We start from the raw sequence: 8419 nt of genomic DNA, 5'->3' as shown, positions 1-8419 counted from the left end.
GTGACACTAAGAGCCAAGTTAGTATTCTTATCTCAGTTTGGTTCTCCTCACCACGGACCTCGCTGCTTCCACAGCCTCTCACCAGATCATTTCTCTGCTGGTATCTATCCATACATCAGGGAGGGTAAAGATCCAAACATTTGTATTAACTTATCGTCTGCAAGCACATTTCTTTCCTATAGATGACAATCAGGAAAAGATCAGTTAGCTCAAAAATACTATTGATGAAAAAGCTGTTTGGAAAACACCAGTGATCTCTAACAATAAATAAATAGAATCACCTGAAAGTCATCGCCACCTAGAGTTTAAAAAGCTGAATTGCATCAACTACCAAAGTAGATTTTAGTAAAACAGAACAGAACAGAATGGTTTGTGCAGAAACATCTCATTTATGTAAAAGTAATATGAAACGTAGCAGCTTTTGTCTACAGTTTATATATTGTTGCATGTAAACACTCAAAGAAATGATAATAAAAACAATTTTCAGTCTTTCGATCGAAGTGGCCCGAGCATCTTAGGATGCCTCCTTGTTGCCTCCCTGGTGAGATTTAGGAGACACAAGGGAAGGTCCAGGACACACCGGAGGGACTATGTCTCTGGGCTGGCCGGGGAACACTTTGGGATTCCCCTGAAGGAGCTGGCCCATGTGGCTGGAGAGAGGGACGTCTGAGCCTCCCTTCTTAGGCTGCTGACCCTGTGACCTGACCCCGGATAAGTGGAAGAGAATGGATGAATGCATAAAATGATCCCCAAATCTCTCAAAGTCCTTCCATCAGTGAGTCTTTGCAGTGCTGACCCCACGACTGTGGAACAAACTCCCACAAGTTATGTTTATGTATTTAGCAGACACTTTTGTCCAAAGCAACTTATAAGTGACAATGAAGCCAGCAGGTTGCCCTTGAGGCTAACAACAAAACAAGTCCTCCAAACACACTCACATCACCCCGCTTCTCCTCCAACTTCAGGGTTCATTTCAAGATCCTGGTTCTGGTCTTTAGGGCCTTACATGGAAAAGCACCATCGCACATTGGTATTTTTCTCAGTCCCTACACCTCCAGCAGGTCCCTGAGGTCCAGTGACCCTACTGGTTGTGCAGGGCACCAGGCTAAAGACCAAAGGTGACAGATCATCTGCTGCTGTGGCCCCCAGACTCTGGATCCCCCCCGAGCCTGAGATCAGTGGACTCAATGGTCTCCTTTAAAAAGCAGCTGAATACTTGTTGAAGCTGGCTTTTGTGTGACCATTGTCACAACCCTGTCCTTGTTCTGCTCTTCTTTCTCCTTTCTCTGGATCCACTGATTTCTCTCTTTCCTGTTCCTTTTCTCTGTCCCTTTCCTTACTTTTTAAATCACAATTTAGATATTTTCTCACATTAAACATTTTTTAAATATTTTTTAAATATTTTTTATACTTTAATTTTACATTTTTGTTTTTGTGAAGAGCCTCGTGATTTTTATCTTGAGAGGCGCTATATAAAGATTGTTTTCTTTCTTTCTTTCTTTCTTTCTTTCTTTCTTTCTTTCTTTCTTTCTTTCTTTCTTTCTTTCTTTCTTTCTTTCTTTCTTTCTTTCTTTCTTTCTTTCTTTCTTTCTTTCTTTCTTTCTTTCTTTCTTTCTTTCTTTCTTTCTTTCTTTCTTTCTTTCTTTCACTAATCTGTCAATCCTAGGTGGCAGTGAGGCAGCGTAACGGATCATAAAGGGAGGTGAACAAGGAGTGGACAGTAGAGTGGGGGACAGGTGCAGGGAGGGTCCTAGTTTAGAAGATGCTCTCTGATGAGTTGGGTCTTCTGGAGTTTCTTGAAAATCAACAAGGACGCCCCTGTTCTGGTAGTGCTTGGTAGGCTGTTGCGCATCTGTGAAACAACACAAAAAAGAGTCTGGATTGTCCTGAGCATGGTATAGGCCCTGCTAGCTGACAATCCTTTGATGATCGGAGTGGCCGGGTCGTGACATAAGCCTTCACAAGAGGACTCAGGTAGATGGGAGCTGTACTATCCAGGACTTTGTATGCTAATGTTAGCAATTTGAATTTGAAGCATTCAGCTAACGTTAGCCAATGGAGCTCAGTGAACAGAGGGGTGACGTGTGCTCTTAGGCTGATTGAAGACCAGACGCGCCGCTGCGTTCTGGACCATATGAAGTGGTCTCACAGTACAGGCTGGAAGACCAGTTAGAAGGGCATTGCAGGAGTCGAGGCGGGAGATGACTGTAGATTGCACCAGGAGCTGGGTGACATAGTGTGTTAGATACAATCGGATCTTTCGTAAGTTATACAGCACAAAACGGCCTGAATGAACAACAGAGGCAACGTGATCTTTAAAGGTCAGCTGGTCATCAACCACAACACCCAAGTTTCGACCTACCTCAGAATAGGGAATAGATAGGGAATAATTTTGAATTGAGATATTGTGCCATATAATAAATAATAATAATGATGCATTTTATTTAAAAGCACCTTTCAAAGGACACAAGGACACTTTACAGCAATTAAATAACAACAAAGAAACTGTAGGGTTTAGGAAATTGAGTGCTTTAAGAGCTCAATATATTTTACCTCTACTTATGACCAATAAGCTCTGATACTCTAAATATAGAATATCAACCCTGCTTGGTCTTTGTGTGTTTATCAGAAGATTCTAGGATTCTTTATTTATTAAGGGATTGTACACACTTCGTTTTGATTCAGAAAAGAGCCAGGTTTATAAAAGTAAGAATTTATTTTACCAACAATTAAAACATGACAAGTTCACCAATATTTACTGTGATTGATGGAACTAGATGTGGTGTATGAAACCTATGTGTGAATGCAATGTTATCAGATCTTCTGGATCTAGGAGAAATGAGTTCTTGATGTAAAAGAATTTGGTTTGCGTTAAGCTATGAAGTTGATTATTATCAAAAGCACATCAGACGTTATCTGTATGTCTACTTCACCCGTTCTGGAGACCCTCTTGGTGGATCCGAAGGTCAGAGAGGTCGTATGACCTCTGGCACCGGAGGGCTGTAGAATACCGTGACACAGACTCTTCAATCCAGAGATGTCTCGGGTCATGACAGATGGATGGAACCGTGTGTCTCTGGTGGACTCTTAAGGAGTCTAAACAATATCAGCTTGTTCTGCAGGAACTGTTTGCTGTATCAGCTTTGCAGGTGCAAAAAGATTTTGACAACGTGTCAAAAATTTTGATGGTTAAAGAGGTCTTTTGCTTCAGACGGCCGGTCTGAAACTTTCTCTAGAACTGAACCGCTGAGTTGAACTGAAATGATGAATCACCAGAGTGATCCAGTTTTAATGTTCTCATGTTATGATTTGTGTAGCCAACCAGAGGTTGAAAAGTTTGAGGAATATTACCAAGAGTCTCAGAAACACACGCCTTCCTTGATACCGGATGCTCTGATCTGGGATAAAGGGCTATTTATGTGTCATGAGTTTAACTTAACCTTACTTTGTTCTTGTGTGAGTGCGAATGGTGATGACCTTGTCATATAAACATGCCGAAACAAATTTCAATCACTGTAATCATAACATAACATTAATTTCCAACTTCAATCATTGAGCACAGATTAATGAAACATTTCTTTATATTATAATTATTATAAGTAGCAATAAACAAATGTTTATTTAATGATTATCTGGCTTATAAGTTTTAGAAGTTCAGTTTAATTTAGGAAATCATTCTTTGATTTAGCAACTGATCCGAGCTGCGAGTGTTAAGCATGAAGAATCCTGCAGGACGATAAGGATGGACCTTGAGGAGAGAACATTATTGTTGACAATTCGTTATCTGTGTTCAGAGCTGCAGAGATGCTCTGAGCAGGCTGATGGGATGAAGGCAGGCTGATTTAAAGGGGACACATGCAGTCTCGTGTCTCCTTTTTGACCAGATGTTGAATGGTCAAACTGTACTTAAAAACTGACCATTGCTGGACGTTAGAAAACCAAGTTAAAAACAGCAAAAATATCACACAGAAGCCTAAAAATACAAATGAAATAATAAAACCAATGAAGATGGGAAAGGTGACACTAGCAGTATGCAGTCTGAAACAGGTGAGTTTTGAGTCTAGATTTAAAGGAGGAGAGCGAGTCACAGTTTCGGATGGCTTGAGGGAGAGAATTCCAGAGACGGGGAGCAGAGCTGACAGGGAGCAGAGCTGACGGGGAGCAGAAGGTCAGAGCTGCTGAAGGCTCTGCTCCCCATAGTGCTGAGACGGAAAGGTGGGACAGAGAGAGTGATAGAGGATGATGATCTGAGGGAATGGATGGGAGAGATAATGTGAATGAGGTCAGACAGGTATGGAGGGGAAAGGTTATGGATAGCTTTAAATGTGATGAGAAGGACTTTGAAATCTATGTTTTAGGGTTAGCAGGTTAACAGGAAGCCAGTGAAGCTGTTGCAGGACAGGGCTGATATGGTGACTCACAGGGGTTTTAGAAATAATGCTTGCAGCAGAATTCTGGACCAGTTGGAGCTTATGGAGGGACTTTTGTGATGAATCAAAGAGAAGTGAATTGCAGTAGTCGATTCTTGAGGTGACAAGACTGTGAACAAGTATGGAAGCAGAGTTGGGGGGGGGGGGGGGGGGATTAATATTGCACAGGTATGGATGGTTTCACTGGCATGACAAGTAAATCAGATTTTGAGAGGTTCAGTTGGAGATGGTGAGATTTCATCCATCTTGATATGTCAGAGAGACAGTCCACAGTTCAAGCGGAGCCTGTGAGGTCATCCGGTGGGACCAACATATAGAGCTGGGTGTCGTCGGCATAGCAGTGATAGAAGCCATGTGATCGAATGATCTGACCCAGTGAGGTGGTGTATATGGCAAAGAGAAGAGGTCCTAGTACAGAGCCTTGGGGGACTTGTGTGGCAAGATGGTGAACAGCAGAAGATTGAGCCACGATACACTGAATGATCGTTCTATCAGGTATGATTCAAACCAGAAGTGTGCTTTCCCTTTGATGCCTATGCTAGAGTGATGGTCGGAGGAACCGGTGGCCCCTGTGCATCGCCAGCCTCGCCTCTGTCAGTGTGTCCCAGGGCAACTGTGGCCACATCGTAGCTCATCACCATCAGTGTGTGAATGTGTGTGTGACTGGATGAATGATACACTGTAGTGTAAAGCGCTTTGGAGTCCTCAGACTCTGAAAGGCGCTATACAAGCGCAGCTCATTTATCATTTATTTATCATTTAGAGAGTATGGACAAAAGGAAGCCATGGTTGACAGTGTCCAATGCAGCCAATAAAGATATCAGACAATCATCTGTCTGGAGTTTTAAAGCTAACTTGAGGCAGCGTGTTAGATCTATTTAACTTCTTAGTTGTTTTACTCATCTTCTTTAGTTTTTTATTGCGAGTTTTTGGGTTATTACATGTTGCAGTGCTTTATTGTTTTCATGAGTTGTGACATTTAGATTTGTTATTCCTTTTAATGTGTCACATGATTTTTTTCTTATTGCATGGTCTTTGTTTATCCCTATTTTACTTTGTAATGAAGCCAATAGAGGGTAAATTGGATTAAATAAACTGCTTAAGAGCTATCTATTTCTTTTCTCATTATTTTGTGACTAATAGCTGTAGTACTCTATTATTATAGAATATCACCTTGCTTGGTCTTAGGATGATTAATTAGAAGGTTCTAGGATTCTTTTAATTATTAAGGGATCGTCACACTTTGCTTATGATTCAGGAAACAGTCAAGTTTGCAAGCAAAATAAGAATTTATTTTACAAACAATTAAGACTAGGCAAATGGGAAATGTCTGGAAACTGTGTGTGCATATGAGATGATGAATCAGAATCTCCGTATCTTCAGAGGTGAGTTCTGGATATAAATAATTTGGTTTGCAGCTAAGCTATGAGAGATAAAATATATCTCTACCGTGTTATTAGTTCCCCAACTCAATTTTAGAAGCTAAGTGCCTTTTTTTAATAGATCTTATGAAATTTGAAAGTCTGTATTTATATATTTAATGTTGTTTTATGAAACCCCGTTACAAAGCACTCGGATGCTGCAGAACAAGAAAACCACAAAGTATTTTCAGCAAAATTTTATTTTAGTGCATGAACAGAATACTATGTCAAGGTCATCGACGACCCCTTTTAATCCATTTTAAATATTTACTCTTTTTTTATTACATAAAAAAATAATAGAGTAATTTAATATACCTCTACTTTTTCCCCCAAAAGAGCACTCTGCAAGTATTTATAAAGGTGCTGTACAATGTACAAACATTTACATCTAATGTTCGGACAGGATGTAGAAGAAACCACAGGGAATATTTTTCTATTGAAGCAATGCAAGGCCACAGTATGATGCAAAGATAAAATGGTTCAAACCAAAGCAAACAGAAATAAAACACAGGAAGGGAAATACAACGAAAAAGGAAGGTTTCCTATTTGGGGCCAGAGTGAACAGCCGGTACCTGGTACTCAAACCAACCAAACTATTGCACAAAACCTGAGCTCCAACTGGCTCATGGTACGACTCAGACCTGCAAATCAAAAACAGCTTCATGCAATCAAACCTTTAACCCCCATTTGGCTGCTAGTAACATCATCACATATTTGCTACAGATACTGTGTTCCCTGAGCTCATCTGAGTATTTCCTTATGCTGAGTATTTCTCACTTTCTCCAACTTTACTGCTTTACTTTCCCATTTTTACACGTAACACATTCAGAAGCATTTGTCCTGTAGCTGCCTGCCTTTGAGAAGTTAAAGATGAAATATGGTCAAATTTGGGTACTGCATTTTTATAAATGAAAAGTTACTTCCTCACTGCCGTTCCGCGAGTTTCATGGCTGTTTCCAGTTATGGATCAACGGCAGAAGATTCTAGAAGTCAGAAGATGAGTCATTCACAGCAAGTGGATAAGCAGATAAATGCATTGTCACATCTGGTGCTAACACTCTTGGGTGTTTTACGGTAGGAAGCACTTACTACACTTCTTATGGTAATATGGCACCAGCATTAAGACAAAGTGTGGTTGTTTGCCATCTTGCTGTTTGCTTGCTGTTATAGATCTGAACGACTCATTAAAGGAAGTACACCTCGATTGGCTAATTTTTCACTTCACACATTTCACTGTAATATTAAGTTGTTTGTGATAGAAAGAGTTGCTTTAGATATGTTTAGAGCCATCTATTTGCTTCTAATTCACCATCAGCATTGTTAGCTCAACATTAGCATCTAGCCATCTTCACCCAATATTAGAGTAAAAATAAAAGTTGCCGTGGCTTCCTAGGGGTACAAGACGTAACTTCTGGGTCACTCCTGTTTACTGGGTTAGGATCTTTAAACAGCTCTGGAGCTTTTTACCTGCAGGTGTTGAATTACAAATGACTCAGCAAGCTAACAGGCTCACAGATTGAAAACAGTAGCTACGTCCCTCTTTAGTTTTTTTAAGAGAAAAACTGACATCCCGCCAGCTGAGAAGGCAATCCGTTTCAATGTAACCTTTCTTCCAACCTGATTGAGACATTAGACAGTTTTGTGATTATTTCACAGTCAAATTTTACATATTGCACCTTTAACATACTAAAAACCCTGTCAACAGCTTCACCAGCAACGTAAACCTTTAAATCACTCTGGCCTCCATCATACTTCATTCCGTTACGCTAGCTTAGCGTACAACCTCACACAGCAGGATGGACGAATACATAAAGAAGATATTAAATATTCATCTTTCTTTTCTCAGTAGTCAGATATAAAATAAGCAAGGACATGACTCAGAATTAATAAACTTTACATAAACTATCGTTTCGCACTTTAGATTTGAACCTTTTAGAAAACATGAAAGATTTTTGCAAAGTAATGACAAAACCAGCACATTGTCAGCAACAATGAAATGGTACGACGTGAACTCCACAAACTAATTACAACTATTATGCTACAAGGGCTGACGCAGTGCAATGGAATTCAGTAGTTATCCTTTGTACTTTATGACACATTCAAATATACATATATTTCTATATTTTATATTTCACAATGAGACACATTTTGAGTGATTGCAAACATTTGGTACAGCAGTCTGAATGTTAATTCTATACATTTGATGAACTATTATGAAAGATCCATGGTAATTCCTACCACTGAAATTCACTGGGAATATGGTGAAAGCTCAAATAACACGGGTCATTTTTAAAAGTCTATATCAAAATGAGGAATGGTTTGGTACAGCTACATATACAGTAGTATCATCTATGACCTCAATAAATTACACACCGTTTATATTTTTTATCATTATACACATGGTAAACAAGATATCAAACCACAAGTTTCTGGTCTTTTTAAACAAAACTGTTTGAATGAAGCAGTGCCATGACTAGACCCATTGAACAGTCTGGAGTGTCTGTTAAAGTAAACACTTGCTTGATTGGGTTTGAATTCTGCCTGGTGTTAGGAATGAGAATAATAAAC

The sequence above is a fragment of the Nothobranchius furzeri genome, chromosome 3, assembly GCF_043380555.1.
Source record: "Nothobranchius furzeri strain GRZ-AD chromosome 3, NfurGRZ-RIMD1, whole genome shotgun sequence".
NCBI lineage: Eukaryota > Metazoa > Chordata > Actinopteri > Cyprinodontiformes > Nothobranchiidae > Nothobranchius > Nothobranchius furzeri.
Note: the sequence above shows the minus strand (reverse complement) of the source record.